The sequence below is a fragment of the Ranitomeya imitator genome, chromosome 3 (assembly GCF_032444005.1).
Source record: "Ranitomeya imitator isolate aRanImi1 chromosome 3, aRanImi1.pri, whole genome shotgun sequence".
NCBI classification, from domain to species: Eukaryota; Metazoa; Chordata; class Amphibia; order Anura; family Dendrobatidae; genus Ranitomeya; species Ranitomeya imitator.
The window spans coordinates 167,713,660-167,729,173 of NC_091284.1; the positions used below are offsets into that span (position 1 = coordinate 167,713,660).

Here is a 15,514-nt window from a genome sequence, read left to right on the forward strand (position 1 = left end):
TTTCCTATGCTGCAACATCTATACAGTATGTACAATAATGGATCTATGTTTAGTTTATTTATTGTATGGGGCACATACATAATATGTAGCAAAGCTGAGATGGTCATTTGGCAAAGCTCCCTGTGGTACTGCTGTGGTTAATGCAATGACCCCTCTGCCACATATGAGAACAATACTACAATGAATGTGATAATTTATAAAAGCGATATTTCATCATTTTATACCTGTATAATAATGTTATTACAGGGGTAATTGTCACTTGTAATGTATAAAATGGTTCATGTGCAGTGTAATGTATAAATTAGATAATGTGCAGTGTAGACCGGCAGAGAACAAAAACTGAGGTCCTGGGCAAAAATAAAAAGTGGGGTTCAAAATGCTAACATATTGCAGCAACACACAACCGATTTCAGAACATAAACAAGGGTAGTGTTTAGTGAGCACTAGAATGCTCGAGTGCTCAGTAATCAGGGGGGATCGGATGCTTGGACAGACTCTAGTCAAGTATCAAGTATAATGGAAGTCAATGGGAAACTCAAGGATTTTTACGAAAGACCCTAACAGGAGGGCTGGGAGGCAAGAAAATCAATGAAATGGATAGAAACAGTGCTCAAATAGAATGGGAAGAGCATGGGGAAGATGCCTGGACGCATCTCTGACTCCCAGGTTGATACGGGGAACAATGTGGTCAGAGTATTACTCCACTTTTACAGACTGATAATAAAACATACAGTACAGACCAAAAGTTTGGACACACCTTCTCATTTAAAGATTTTTCTGTATTTTCATGACTATGAAGGCATCAAAAACTATGAATTAACACATGTGGAATTATATACTTAACAAAAAAGTGTGAAACAACTGAAAATATGTATTTTATGACTGCTTTGCACACTCTTGGCATTCTCTTGATGAGCTTCAAGTGGTAGTCACCGGGAATGGTCTTCCAACAATCTTGAAGGAGTTCCCAGAGATGCTTAGCTTTTGTTGGCTCTTTTGCCTTCACTCTGCGGTCCAGCTTACCCCAAACCATCTCGATTGGGTTCAGGTCTGGCGACTGTGGAGACCAGGTCATCTGGCGTAGTACCCCATCACTCTTCTTCTTGGTCAAATAGCCCTGACACAACCTGGAGGTGTGTTTGGGGTCATTATCCTGTTGAAAAATAAATGATGGTCCAACTAAACGCAAACTGGATGGAATAGCATGCCGCTGCAAGATGCTGTGGTAGCCAAGCTCGTTCAGTATGCCTTCAATTTTGAATAAATCCCCAACAATGTCACCAGCAAAGCACCCCCACACCATCACACCTCCTCCTTGCTTCACAGTGGGAACTAGGCATGTAGAGTCCATCTGCTCCCTTTTCTGCGTCGCACAAAGACACGGTGGTTGGAACCAAAGATCTCAAATTTGGACTCATCAGACCAAAGTACAGATTTCCACTGGTCTAATGTCCATTTCTTGTGTTCTTTAGCCCAAACAAGTGTCTTCTGCTTGTTGCCTGTCCTTAGCAGTGGTTTCCTAGCAGCTTTTTTACCATGAATGCCTGCTGCACAAAGTCTCCTCTTAACAGTTGTTGTAGAGATGTGTCTGCTGCTAGAACTCTGTGTGGCATTGACCTGGTCTCTAATCTGAGCTGCTGTTAACCTGCGATTTCTGAGGCTGGTGACTCAGATAAACATATCCTCAGAAGCAGAGGTGACTCTTGGTCTTCCTTTCCTGGGGCGGTCCTCATGTGAGCCAGTTTCTTTGTAGCGCTTGATAGTTTTTGCAACTGCACTTGGGGACACTTTCAATGTTTTCCCAATTTTTTTGTACTGACTGACTTTCATTTCTTAAAGCAATGATGGCCACTCGTTTTTCTTTACTTACCTGTTTTTTCCTTGCCATAATACAAAGTCTAACATTCTATTCAGTAGGACTAACAGCTGTGTATCCACCAAACTTCTGCTCAACACAACTGATGGTCCCAACCCCATTTATGAGGCAAGAAATCCCACTTATTAAACCTGACATGGCATACCTGTGAAGTGAAAACCATTTCCGGTGACTACGTCTTGAAGTTCATCAAGAGAATGCCAAGAGCGTGCAAAGCAGTCATCAAAGCAAAAGGTGGCTACTCTGTGTCTAGCTATCGCCCAATATCTCTTCTCCCTTATGCCTCCAAATTGCTGGAGCAACACGTCCATCTTGAACTGTCCTCCCACTTCTCCTCCTGCTCCCTCTTTGATCGGTTACAATCAGGCTTCCGTTCCGATCACTCAACTGAAACTGCCCTAACTAAAGTCACCAACGACCTACTAACTGCCAGGAGCAAGCGACACTACTCTGTCCTCCTTCTCCTGGACCTGTCTTCTGCCTTTGACACTGTAGACCACTCCCTTTTGCTACACATGCTCTCATCTCTTGGCATCACAGACTTAGCCCTTTCCTGGATCTCGTCATACCTGACAGACCGAACATTCAGTGTCTCCCTCCCCCACACCACCTCCTCACTTCGCCCCTTGTCAGTCGGTGTTCCTCAAGGCTCTGTTCTAGGACCCCTACTCTTCTCCATCTACACTTTCAGCCTGGGACAGCTCATAGAATCCCACGGTTTGCAGTACCATCTCTACGCTGATGACACGCAGATCTACCTCTCCGGACCTGACCTCTCCTCCTTGCTTACCAAAATCCCGCACTGTCTGTCTGCCATTTCAGCCTTCTTTTCTGCTCGCGTTCTACAACTGAACATGGACAAAACAGAATTCATCATCTTTCCCCCATCTCACTCTACCCCTCCACCAGACCTATCCATCAATATCAATGGCTGCTCACTATCCCCAGTCCCACACGCCCGGTGCCTCGGGGTGATCCTCGACTCTGCCCTCTCTTTCAAGCCACATATCCAAGCCCTTGCCTCCTCCTGTCGTCTCAAACTCAAAAATATTTCCCGGATCCGTGCTTTCCTTGACCGCAACACTGCAAAAACGCTAGTGCATGCCGTTATCATCTCCCGCCTCGACTACTGCAACCTCCTACTCTCTGGACTCCCCTCTAGCACTCTGGCACCACTCCAATCCATCCTACACTCTGCTGCCAGACTAATCCACCTGTCCCTGTCATGATTCCAATGGCAGGGAATCACAAACGGACAAGCACCAACGAGCTCTAGGGTGATGGAACCTGAGCTGACCGCGACCCTAAACCTGAACACACAAATAACAATAGCCGGGGAACGTGCCTACGTTGATCCTAGACGTCTCGCACCAGCCGAAGATCTAACTTCCCCTATTAGAAGAAAAATACAGACCTCTCTTGCCTCCAGAGAAATACCCCACAGAAATAGCAGATATAATGACGGTGAAATGAGAGGAAGGCACATACACAGTATGAAAACAGATTCAGCAAAATGAGGCCCGCTAAAACTAGATAGCAGAGGATACAAAAGTAAACTGCGCGGTCAGCAAAAAACCCTTCAAAAAACCATCCTACAATTACTTGAACTCATGTTCCAACTCATGGAACATGAGGAGCAATTACAGCCCACTAGAGCAACCAGCAGCAAAGAAACAATTATATGCAAGCTGGACAAGACAAAAATAAAGCAAAACGTGGAACAAGAAAATCAAAAACTTAGCTTGTCCTGAAGAATACTGAAGCCAGAAGCTGAGGTAACAAAACACTCTGATAACCTTGATAGCTGGCGGGGAAATGACAAGAAAGCCCGGTTAAATAGGAAACTCCCAAATCCTAATAGAACAGGTGGACACCAGAGACAGCAGAACACAAATCACCCAGTACCATCAGTAACCACCAGAGGGAGCCCAAAAACAGAACTCACAACAGTACCCCCCCTTGAGGAGGGGTCACCGAACCCTCACGAGAACCACCAGGGCGACCAGGATGAGCCCTATGAAAAGCGCGGACCAAATCATCAGCATGAACATCAGAGGCAACCACCCAAGAATTATCCTCCTGACCATAACCCTTCCACTTGACCAAATATTGGAGTTTCCGTCTGGAAACACGAGAATCCAAGATCTTCTCTACAACATACTCCAATTCTCCCTCCACCAGCATCGGAGCAGGAGGCTCAAGCGAAGGAACAACAGGTACCTCATACCTCCGCAACAACGACCGATGGAACACATTATGAATAGCAAATGATGCCGGGAGATCCAAACGAAACGACACAGGGTTAAGAATTTCCAAGATCCTATAAGGACCGATGAACCGAGGCTTGAACTTAGGAGAAGAGACCTTCATAGGAACAAAACGAGAAGACAACCACACCAAGTCCCCAACACGAAGTCGAGGACCCACGCGGCGACGGCGATTAGCAAACTGCTGAGCCTTCTCCTGGGACAACTTCAAATTGTCCACCACATGACTCCAAATCCGATGCAACCCATCCACCACCATGTCCACTCCAGGACAATCAGAAGGCTCCACCTGACCAGAGGAAAAACGAGGATGAAACCCCGAATTACAAAAGAAAGGAGAAACCAAGGTAGCAGAACTAGCCCGATTATTAAGGGCAAACTCGGCCAGCGGCAAAAAGGTAACCCAGTCATCCTGATCAGCAGAAACAAAACACCTCAAATAAGTTTCCAAGATCTGATTAGTTCGCTCCGTCTGGCCATTCGTCTGAGGATGGAATGCAGACGAAAAGGACAAATCAATGCCCATCTTAGCACAGAACGTCCGCCAAAATCTAGACACAAACTGGGATCCCCTGTCAGAAACGATGTTCTCCGGAATCCCATGCAAACGAACCACGTTCTGGAAAAACAGAGGGACCAACTCAGAGGAGGAAGGCAACTTAGGCAAGGGTACAAGATGAACCATTTTAGAAAAGCGGTCACACACAACCCAGATGACAGACATTTTCTGAGAGACAGGGAGATCCAAAATAAAGTCCATGGAAATGTGCGTCCAAGGCCTCTTCGGGATAGGCAAAGGTGACAACAATCCACTGGCTCGAGAACAGCAAGGCTTAGCCCGAGCACAAACCTCACAAGACTGCACAAAAGAATGCACATCCCTCGACAAGGAAGGCCACCAAAAAGACCTGGCCACCAAGTCTCTAGTACCAAATATTCCAGGATGACCTGCCAACGCAGAAGAATGGACCTCGGAGATGACTCTACTGGTCCAACTATCCGGAACAAACAGTCTCTCAGGCGGACAACGATCAGGTTTACCCGCCTGAAACTCCTGCAAAGCACGTCGCAAGTCTGGGTAGACGGCCGACAAAATCACCCTATCCCTAAGGATACCAGTGGGCTCAGAATTTCCAGGGGAGTCAGGCACAAAACTCCTAGAAAGAGCATCCGCCTTCACATTCTTTGAACCTGGCAGGTATGAAACCACAAATTTGAAACGAGAGAAAAACAGTGACCAACGAGCCTGTCTAGGATTCAGACGCCTGGCAGACTCAAGGTAAATCAGATTTTTGTGATCAGTCAAGACCACCACACGATGTCTAGCACCCTCCAGCCAATGACGCCACTCCTCAAATGCCCACTTCATGGCCAAAAGTTCCGGATTACCCACATCATAATTCCGCTCAGCGGGCGAAAATTTTCTAGAAAAGAACGCACATGGCTTCATCACCGAGCAATCGGAGCTTCTCTGTGACAAAACCGCCCCCGCTCCAATCTCGGAAGCATCAACCTCAACTTGGAAAGGAAGCGAAACATCAGGCTGACGCAACACAGGAGCAGAAGAAAACTGGCGTTTAAGTTCCTGAAAGGCCTCCACAGCCGCAGGAGACCAATCAGCAACATCAGCACCCTTCTTAGTCAAATCCGTCAAAGGCTTAACAACACTAGAAAAATTAGTTATAAAACGACGATAGAAATTAGCAAAGCCCAAGAACTTCTGCAGACTCTTAAGAGATGCAGGCTGCGTCCAGTCACAAATAGCCCGAACCTTGACGGGATCCATCTCAATAGTAGAAGGGTAAAAAATATACCCCAAGAAAGAAATCTTCTGGACTCCAAAGAGACACTTTGAGCCCTTTACAAACAAGGAATTAGCCCGCAGGACCTGAAACACCTTCCTGACCTGCTGAACATGAGACTCCCAGTCATCAGAAAAAACCAAAATATCATCCAAATACACAATCATAAATTTATCCAGATATTCACGGAAAATATCGTGCATAAAGGACTGGAAGACTGAAGGAGCATTAGAAAGTCTGAAAGGCATTACCAAATACTCAAAATGGCCCTCAGGCGTATTAAATGCGGTTTTCCACTCATCACCTTGCTTTATTCGTATAAGATTATACGCACCCCGAAGATCAATCTTAGTGAACCATTTAGCCCCCTTAATGCGAGCAAACAAATCAGTCAACAAAGCCAAAGGATACTGATATTTTACGGTAATCTTATTCAAAAGACGATAAGCTATACAAGGCCTCAAGGACCCATCTTTTTTGGCCACGAAAAAAAAACCTGCTCCCAAAGGGGACGAAGATGGACGGATATGTCCCTTTTCCAAGGACTCCTTAACATAATCCCGCATAGCAGTATACTCTGGCACTGACAGATTGAACAAACGACCTTTAGGAAATTTACTACCAGGAATTAAATCTATAGCACAATCGCAATCCCTGTGAGGAGGAAGCGAACTGAGCTTAGGCTCCTCAAAAACATCCCGATAATCAGACAAAAATACAGGAACCTCAGAAGGAGTAGATGAAGCGATAGAAATCGGAGGTGCATCATCATGAACCCCCTGACATCCCCAGCTTAACACAGACATTGTTTTCCAGTCAAGGACTGGATTATGAGTTTGTAACCATGGCAGACCAAGTACTAGAACATCATGTAAATTATACAATACCAGGAAGCGAATCACCTCCTGATGAACGGGAGTCATACGCATGGTCACTTGTGTCCAGTACTGAGGTTTATTCATAGCTAAAGGTGTAGAGTCAATTCCCTTCAAAGGAATAGGGACTTCCAGAGGCTCAAGACTAAACCCACATCGCTTGGCAAATGACCAATCCATAAGACTCAGGGCAGCGCCTGAATCTACATAGGCATCGACGGAAATGGATGATAATGAGCAAATCAGAGTCACAGACAGAATGAACTTAGACTGTAACGTACTAATGGCAACAGACTTATCAACCTTTTTTGTGCGTTTAGAGCATGCTGATATAACATGAGCTGAATCACCACAATAAAAGCACAACCCATTTTTCCGCCTATAGTTTTGCCGTTCACTTCTAGACTGAACTCTATCACATTGCATTGTCTCAAGTGCCTGTTCAGAAGACACCGCCAAATGGTGCACAGGTTTGCGCTCCCGTAAACGCCGATCAATCTGAATAGCCATAGTCATAGACTCATTCAGACCCGTAGGCGCAGGGAACCCCACCATAACATCTTTAATGGCCTCAGAAAGGCCATCTCTGAACTTTGCAGCCAGGGCACACTCATTCCACTGAGTAAGCACTGACCATTCCCGAAATTTTTGACAATATATTTCTGCTTCATCTTGCCCCTGAGAGAGAGCTAATAAAGCTTTTTCAGCCTGAATCTCCTGGTTAGGTTCCTCATAGAGCAAACCCAATGCCAGAAAAAACGCATCCACATTAAGCAACGCAGGATCCCCTGGTGCCAATGCAAATGCCCAATTTTGAGGGTCACCCCGCAGGAAAGATATAATAATCTTAACCTGCTGAGCAGGGTCTCCAGAAGAGCGAGATTTCAAAGAAAGGAACAGCTTGCAATTGTTCCTAAAATTCAGAAAACTAGATCTATCTCCAGCAAAGAACTCTGGAATAGGAATTCTAGGTTCAGACATAGGAGCATGTACAACAAAATCTTGTATATTTTGAACCTTAGCAGCAAGATTATTCAAGCTGAAAGCTAAACTCTGGACGTCCATGATAAACAGCTAAGGTCAGAGCCATTCAAGGATTAAGAGGAGGAAAAAAAAAATCAGCCAGGCTGCAATTAAGGCTAGGCAGCAACCTCAGAGGAGAAAAAAAAAAAAAAAAAAAAAACTTCCTCAGACTACTTTTCCTCCTACTTCAGCCCAAACATTTTGGCCGGCTATACTGTCATGATTCCAATGGCAGGGAATCACAAAAGGACAAGCACCAACGAGCTCTAGGGTGATGGAACCTGAGCTGACCGCGACCCTAAACCTGAACACACAAATAACAATAGCCGGGGAAAGTGCCTACGTTGATCCTAGACATCTCGCACCAGCCGAAGATCTAACTTCCCCTATTAGAAGAAACACAGACCTCTCTTGCCTCCAGAGAAATACCCCACAGAAATAGCAGCCCCCCACATATAATGACGGTGAAATGAGAGGAGGGCACATACACAGTATGAAAACAGATTCAGCAAAATGAGGCCCGCTAAAACTAGATAGCAGAGGATACAAAAGTAAACTGCGCGGTCAGCAAAAAACCCTTCAAAAAACCATCCTGCAATTACTTGAACTCATGTTCCAACTCATGGAACATGAGGAGCAATTACAGCCCACTAGAGCAACCAGCAGCAAAGAAACAATTATATGCAAGCTGGACAAGACAAAAATAAAGCAAAACGTGGAACAAGAAAATCAAAAACTTAGCTTGTCCTGAAGAATACTGAAGCCAGAAGCTGAGGTAACAAAACACTCTGATAACCTTGATAGCCGGCGGGGAAATGACAAGAAAGCCCGGTTAAATAGGAAACTCCCAAATCCTAATAGAACAGGTGGACACCAGAGACAGCAGAACACAAATCACCCAGTACCATCAGTAACCACCAGAGGGAGCCCAAAAACAGAACTCACAACATGTCCCCCCGCTATTCCCCAGCCTCTCCCCTGTGTCAAGCCCTTCACTGGCTTCCTATCGCCCAGAGACTCCAGTTCAAAACCCTCACACTGACATACAAAGCCATCCACAACCTGTCTCCTCCATACATCTGTGACATGGTCTCCCAGTACCTACCTACACGCAACCTCCGATCCTGCCAAGACCTCCTTCTCTACTCCCCTCTCATCTCTTCTTCCCATCTCCGCATCCAAGACTTCTCCCGTGCTTCCCCCATACTCTGGAACTCTCTACCCCAACACATCAGACTCGCGCCTACCTTAGAAACCTTCAAAAAGAACCTGAAGACTCATCTCTTCCAACAAGCCTACAGCCTGCAGTGATCCTCAACCTACTGAACAGCCGCACAGCCAGCTCTTCCCTCTCCTAGTGTATCCTCACCCACCCCCTGTAGACTGTGAGCCCTCGCGGGCAGGGTCCTCCCTCCTTATGTACTCGTGTGCCTTGTTATCTGCTCATGTTTAATGTATTTGTCTATATTTGCCCCGTATTCACATGTAAAGCGCCATGGAATAAATGGCGCTATAAAAATGTATAATAATAAATAATAATAATAATAATACTTTGAAGAACCTAGAATATAAGACATATTTTCAGTTGTTTCACACTTTTTTGTTAAGTATATAATTCCACATGTGTTAATTCATAGTTTTGATGCCTTCAGTGTGAATGTACAATTTTCATAGTCATGAAAATACAGAAAAATCTTTAAATGAGAAGGTGTGTCAAAACTTTTGGTCTGTACTGTACAAAACTGAAGATAAAATGGATTTTACATGAAAAAATGTTAGGAAACATTCTTCCCTGTATAATGACTTGTATATAAGGCAAAATGAAAAAGAGAAAGGAAAACAAAATGCCCCCTCCACTCCTTAATAGCTGGGCAATATCTCACCATATTTCTCTGTCACCTATGACTGCAGCAGATGACATAGTAAGGGGGGGGGGAATAGAACTACACCCATCGGTAGTCACTGGTAAATATAATTTTAACATTTTACTACCTTATCTGGGCATGTGGTGTGTGTGACATGGTCAGACACATCCTGTTTAATTTATCAAGGAGGGACACTGAAGCTCACAAAACCTATCCGGACAATGCAAGAACTGCCAAAAATTAGAAGGACCCTACATTAGACTTAATGGAGGACCTCATACACATTCTGTTAAGATGGACTCCTAGACTCATAAAGCCTATGCACTAAGTGCAAGGACTACCAAAAATGGTAAAGAGTTTGCACGAAGTGCAAGGGCTGAAAAACATTTGCCCCTATCAGACTCTATCAGAATTGTAGAGGTAGGCTTCATAGATATCCTGTAAAACTTATGAAAGAGGGCATCATACAGACCCTGGAAAAATTAAGAGTGGGGGATCACATGATGAACCGCTAAAATTATAAGCGACATTTATCTGATGGCCCTCTAAAAATTATGAGCGAAGGCCACCTGATGATCCTCTAAAAATTTGTGTGAGGGTCTCCTGTTTATCCACTAAATATTATGAGTGAGGGCCACCTGATGACCCTCTAAAAATGATGAATGAGGGCAACCTGTTTACTCTCTAAAAATTATGAGCAGGGGCTGCCTGATGATCCTCTAAAAATTTGTGCGTGGGCCTCATGTTTACCCTCTAAATGTTATGAGTGAGGACCGACTGATGACCCTCTAAAAATTATTAACGATGGACACCTGAATAACCTCTAAAAATTATGAGAGAGGGTGGCATGATGAATCTCTAAAAATTATGTGCAAGGGCAGCATGATGAACCTCTAAAAATTTGGAATGAGGGCCGCCTGATGACCCTGTTGATATGGTGGAGGGGGAGGACAGGAAAAAGGAGAAACCATTAACCATATACCATTTTTTTTTTGGGGGGGGGGGGTGCATGGGAATACACAAGAAAGAAAGGGAACATTTGCATTGGCTGCATGTCTCTGCATGCACCATCAGCAGCACGTTTTTTTTCCCCATACCTTACACCTTTCACATTTTAAGTTAGGTATACAATATATGCCTGTAAACTTTCCGGTATTAATATGGAAAAGAAAATATGTAGGTCTAAAAAGGACTTTTGTTTTTAGGTTGCATCAACAGTATACCTATAGAAGGACTGTATGGCAATAAACCCTGCCTATATGCCTCTAATCCAAAACTATCCCTCCTCCACCAGCTATCCCTACACTGAATGGAGGTTACAGTGGTTTACTAGAGAAAGGACAGTATGTAGCATTGAAAATTACTTTTGTTTTAATGGTGCAGCACTGGTATACAAGTTCTGCAATAGCAATTAAACACTGGCTATATGTCTGTTCTAATCTAAGCTCTCCCTCCTAGATCAACTCTCTCTGAACTATTTTCAGAGGAGCGTGTGCCAAGCATTGCATTACCGGGTCTTATATAAGACCCTATTATGCAATGCGGCCGGCCGATCACAGTAATTCCAGAAGCCGACATGGCTTCGGCATTACCGTTTATGGCAGGTTATCTCTCGTATGTTTATTGGCTGTCTATGAGCCACAAAACATGCTGCGGGGTCTCAATCATGGCGCTCAATCACCCACGATACTTGAGTAACGAGCATACCCGAGTACCCTGATGCTCGATCGAGTGGGGAGCACACTCACCCATCAATAAGCAAAAGCCAATCGACAATATTCAAGTTGTTGTTCTCTTGTTTGTTGGCCTCTTTACACTGGCTGGTGAAGAATGATGGGGACAGAACAATCACTAATACCTCATTCTATCCACATACAGTCAGGGCCACCATCAGGGCAATACTGCCCTTAATACTGTATGGGGCCCGGTGATTAGGAGCAAAAAGGGGGCCCGAGCACGCTGGCAACTCCTGGGCCCTGTTGGATGTGGCCCCCAGTCACCACTAGCCTCCCCCTGGCCCAGGTGGTCTGCACAATATGAAGGGATAGCTGGATAGATAAAGGGATATATTAAGATAGAATGAAAACACTTGTACATGTGTAATGTTAATGTATTGGGCTCTTTGCTGTTATACAGATATTTCTGCCTATTTACACTTTGCGGGAGCGAGTCCAGTAGAATGGGAATTATATCCTCTCATTGTCATAATAACCTCTCCAGAAAAAATCACTAGAGCCCAGGGGGGGCTAGTGGTGACTGGAGGCCCGCGTCCAACAGGGGACTAGGTTACGCATCCAACAGGACCCAGGAGGAGGCTAGTGGGGACTGGGGTATGCATCCAACAGGGCCCAGGGGAGGCTAGTGGGGATTGGGAGCCCGCGTCCACCAGGGGACTGGGGGCCCGCATCCAACAGGACCCAGGGGAAGGCTAGTGGGGACTGGGGCCCCACATCCAACAGGGCCCAGCGGGAAGCTAGTGGGAACTGGGGGCTGCATCCAACAGGGCCCAGGGGAGGCTAGTGGGGATTGGGGGCCCTCATCCAACAGGGGACTAGGGTACGCATCCAACAGGACCCAGGAGGAGGCTAGTGGGGACTGGGGTATGCATCCAACAGGGCCCAGGGGAGGCTAGTGGGGATTGGGAGCCCGCGTCCACCAGGGGACTGGGGGCCCGCATCCAACAGGACCCAGGGGAAGGCTAGTGGGGACTGGGGCCCCACATCCAACAGGGCCCAGGGGGAAGCTAGTGGGAACTGGGGGCTGCGTTCAACAGGGTGAGGGAAGGCTGCTGAGTGGAGTGAGGGGAGGCTAGTGGGGAAGGGTGCTGAGAGGAGTCTGTGTCTCGCTGGTGGAGGCTGCTAGGGTGAGTCTGTGTCCTGCAAGGGGAATCTGCGCGGGGAGGCTGAGGTGGCGGCGAGGTCAACCAGGGCTAGTCGACGATTGTGTTTACAGAGGGTGTTAGCCTCTGCAAACAGGTGGGAACAAGAATAGTTGACAAATGTAAGGGTATGTTCCCACGGTCAGTAAATGCTGCGGGTTGGATGCTCCGTACATCCGCAGAGTTAAAACCCATAGCATCCTGATTTTACAGCATAGTGGATCGGATTTCCAGAAATCCCATCTCCACTATGCATGCAAGGACGCCTCCGGCTTCCCTGCAGAGATGCACATGCGGGCGTCTTTCCAGACCGCAGTATGTCAATTTATGTAGTGGAGACGCTCCGTCTCCGCTGCAAAAATTACCCATTCACCAAAACTGCATTATGTTCTTAGCCACATGCATATTAAGCGCATACTAATTTAAATAATGTTGTACCTTGTCTCAGCCGAAATTTCACATACACTGCAGTTCTTGCGATGACCTGAACTGACCGCGAGAACTGCAGTGCATGTGTCTGCCGGAGACTGAGCTATCTCCTGTGATCATCTCTGCTGTGTCTAAATGTCAGGCTGGATAGTGGCATAATGCCACCATTCAGCCAAAGGAATCCAGATGTAGCAGAGCTGGATTCGTCGTCAGACAGTATGTATATCTTCTGGGCGGACAGTTCAATTAGTTTAAAAAAATGTATGTGACACAATCTCTTAAAGAAATACCAAAAAAAAATTAACCCCTTACCGGCATCGGACGTACTATACCGTCCGATGCCGGCTCCCCTGCTTTGATGCAGGGCTCCGCGGTGAGCCCGCACCAAAGCCGGGACATGTCAGCTGTTTTGAACAGCTGACATGTGCCCGTAATAGGCGCGGGCAGAATCGCGATCTGCCCGCACCTATTAACTAGTTAAATGCCGCTGTCAAACGCAGACAGCGGCATTTAACTACCGCTTCCGGCCGGGCGGCCGGAAATGACGTCATCGCCGACCCCCGTCACATGTCCGGGGGTCGGCGATGCGTCTCCATTGTAGCCATAGAGGTCCTTGAGACCTCTATGGTTACTGATTGCCCGTCGCTGTGAGCGCCACCCTGTGGTCGGCGCTCACAGCACACGTGCAATTCTGCTACATAGCAGCGATCAGCAGATCGCTGCTATGTAGCAGAGCCGATCGTGCTGTCCCTGCTTCTAGCCTCCCATGGAGGCTATTGAAGCATGGCAAAAGTTAAAAAAAAAAGTTTAAAAAAATGTGAAAAAAATAAAAAAAACATAAAAGTTTAAATCACCCCCCTTTCGCCCCAATCAAAATAAATCAATAAAATAAATATCAAATCTACGCATATTTGGTATCGCCGCGCTCAGAATTGCCCGATCTATCAAATAAAAAAAAGTATTAACCTGATCGCTAAACAGCGTAGCGGGAAAAAAACTCGAAACGCCAGAATTACGTTTTTTTGGTCGCCGCGACATTGCATTAAAATGCAATAACGGGCGATCAAAAGAACGTATCTGCACCAAAATGCTATCATTAAAAACGTCATCTCGGCACGCAAAAAATAAGCCCTCAACCGACCCCAGATCACGAAAAATGGAGACGCTACGAGTATCGGAAAATGGCGCAAATTTTTTTTTTTTTTTTAGCAAAGTTTGGAATTTTTTTTCACCACTTAGATAAAAAATAACCTAGTCATGTTTGGTGTCTATGAACTCGTAATGACCTGGAGAATCATAATGGCAGGTCATTTTTAGCATTTAGTGAACCTAGCAAAAAAGCCAAACAAAAAACCAATGTGGGATTGCACTTTTTTTGCAATTTCACCGCACTTGGAATTTTTTTCCCGTTTTCTAGTACACGACATGCTAAAACCAATGATGTCGTTCAAAAGTACAACTCGTCCCGCAAAAAATAAGCCCTCACATGGCCAAATTGACGGAAAAATAAAAAAGTTATGGCTCTGGGAAGGAGGGGAGCGAAAAACGAACACGGAAAAACGAAAAATCCCCTGGTCATGAAGGGGTTAATAAATGTTTAATAGGCTAGAGTAGAGCCCTGCCAATACAGTCTACCTTGTCGTGGTGGCAGGCTTAAAAAATCTTTTGGTCAAAACAAAAGCTGATGCCTATGTATGTGATCTGGTGTTAGGCTGCCGTCACACTAGCAGTATTTGGTCAGTATTTTACATCAGTATCTGTAAGCCAAAACCAGGAGTGGGGGATAAATCCAGAAGTGGTGCATATGTTTCTATTATACTTTTCCTCTATTTGTTCCACTCCTGGTTTTGGCTTACAAATACTGATGTACGAGTAAAATACTGACCAAATACTGATAGTGTGACGGCAGCCTTAATGTGTGGTTGGTGAGGGCGTGGTGCAGAGTTTTTCCAAGAAAGGGCGGAGGAACTATGGAAGGTTTGTGTGGTGGAATCGGAGCTAGGGTGGAGGCGGAACTGCAGGTGGAGCCTGGGCGGAGTCTAAAGGGGGCCCAGAAAATGTTGCCAGTATGGGGCCTCAAAATTTCTAGTGGTGGCCCTGCATACAGTACATATCATGCTTTCATCAGCACATCCTCTGCTTACATCAGGTAATGTACTGCTGAGTATAATGATCTGTATACTTTCAAAATCAATCCAAGTCATCCAACAAGGGTTTTTCTCTTTCATTGGCTGATTGCTAACATGTTTACATCTACGAACGCTTGTCTTTACTGACGGTCATTGTAAATGTGGATGCTACTCACACTTCATGTTATGCACATACTGGTTATTACACACATACTGCATATTACAAACACACACGGCATTTTACACACACACCACATGCTACACACACTGCATGTTACACATACTGCATGTTGCACACACACTGCATATTGTACTTATACACTGCATGTTGAACACCCCCACACACACATACACACATACACACTGACCT

The 15,514-nt window shown here is 45.6% G+C and overlaps 1 protein-coding gene across 2 annotated transcripts in view; it reads left to right on the forward strand.

Annotated features, from left to right (window-relative positions):
- The window catches only part of CLCN4 (chloride voltage-gated channel 4), a 93,011-nt gene that overhangs the window by 17,159 nt on the left and 60,338 nt on the right, over positions 1–15,514 (forward strand). The window lies entirely within an intron of this gene.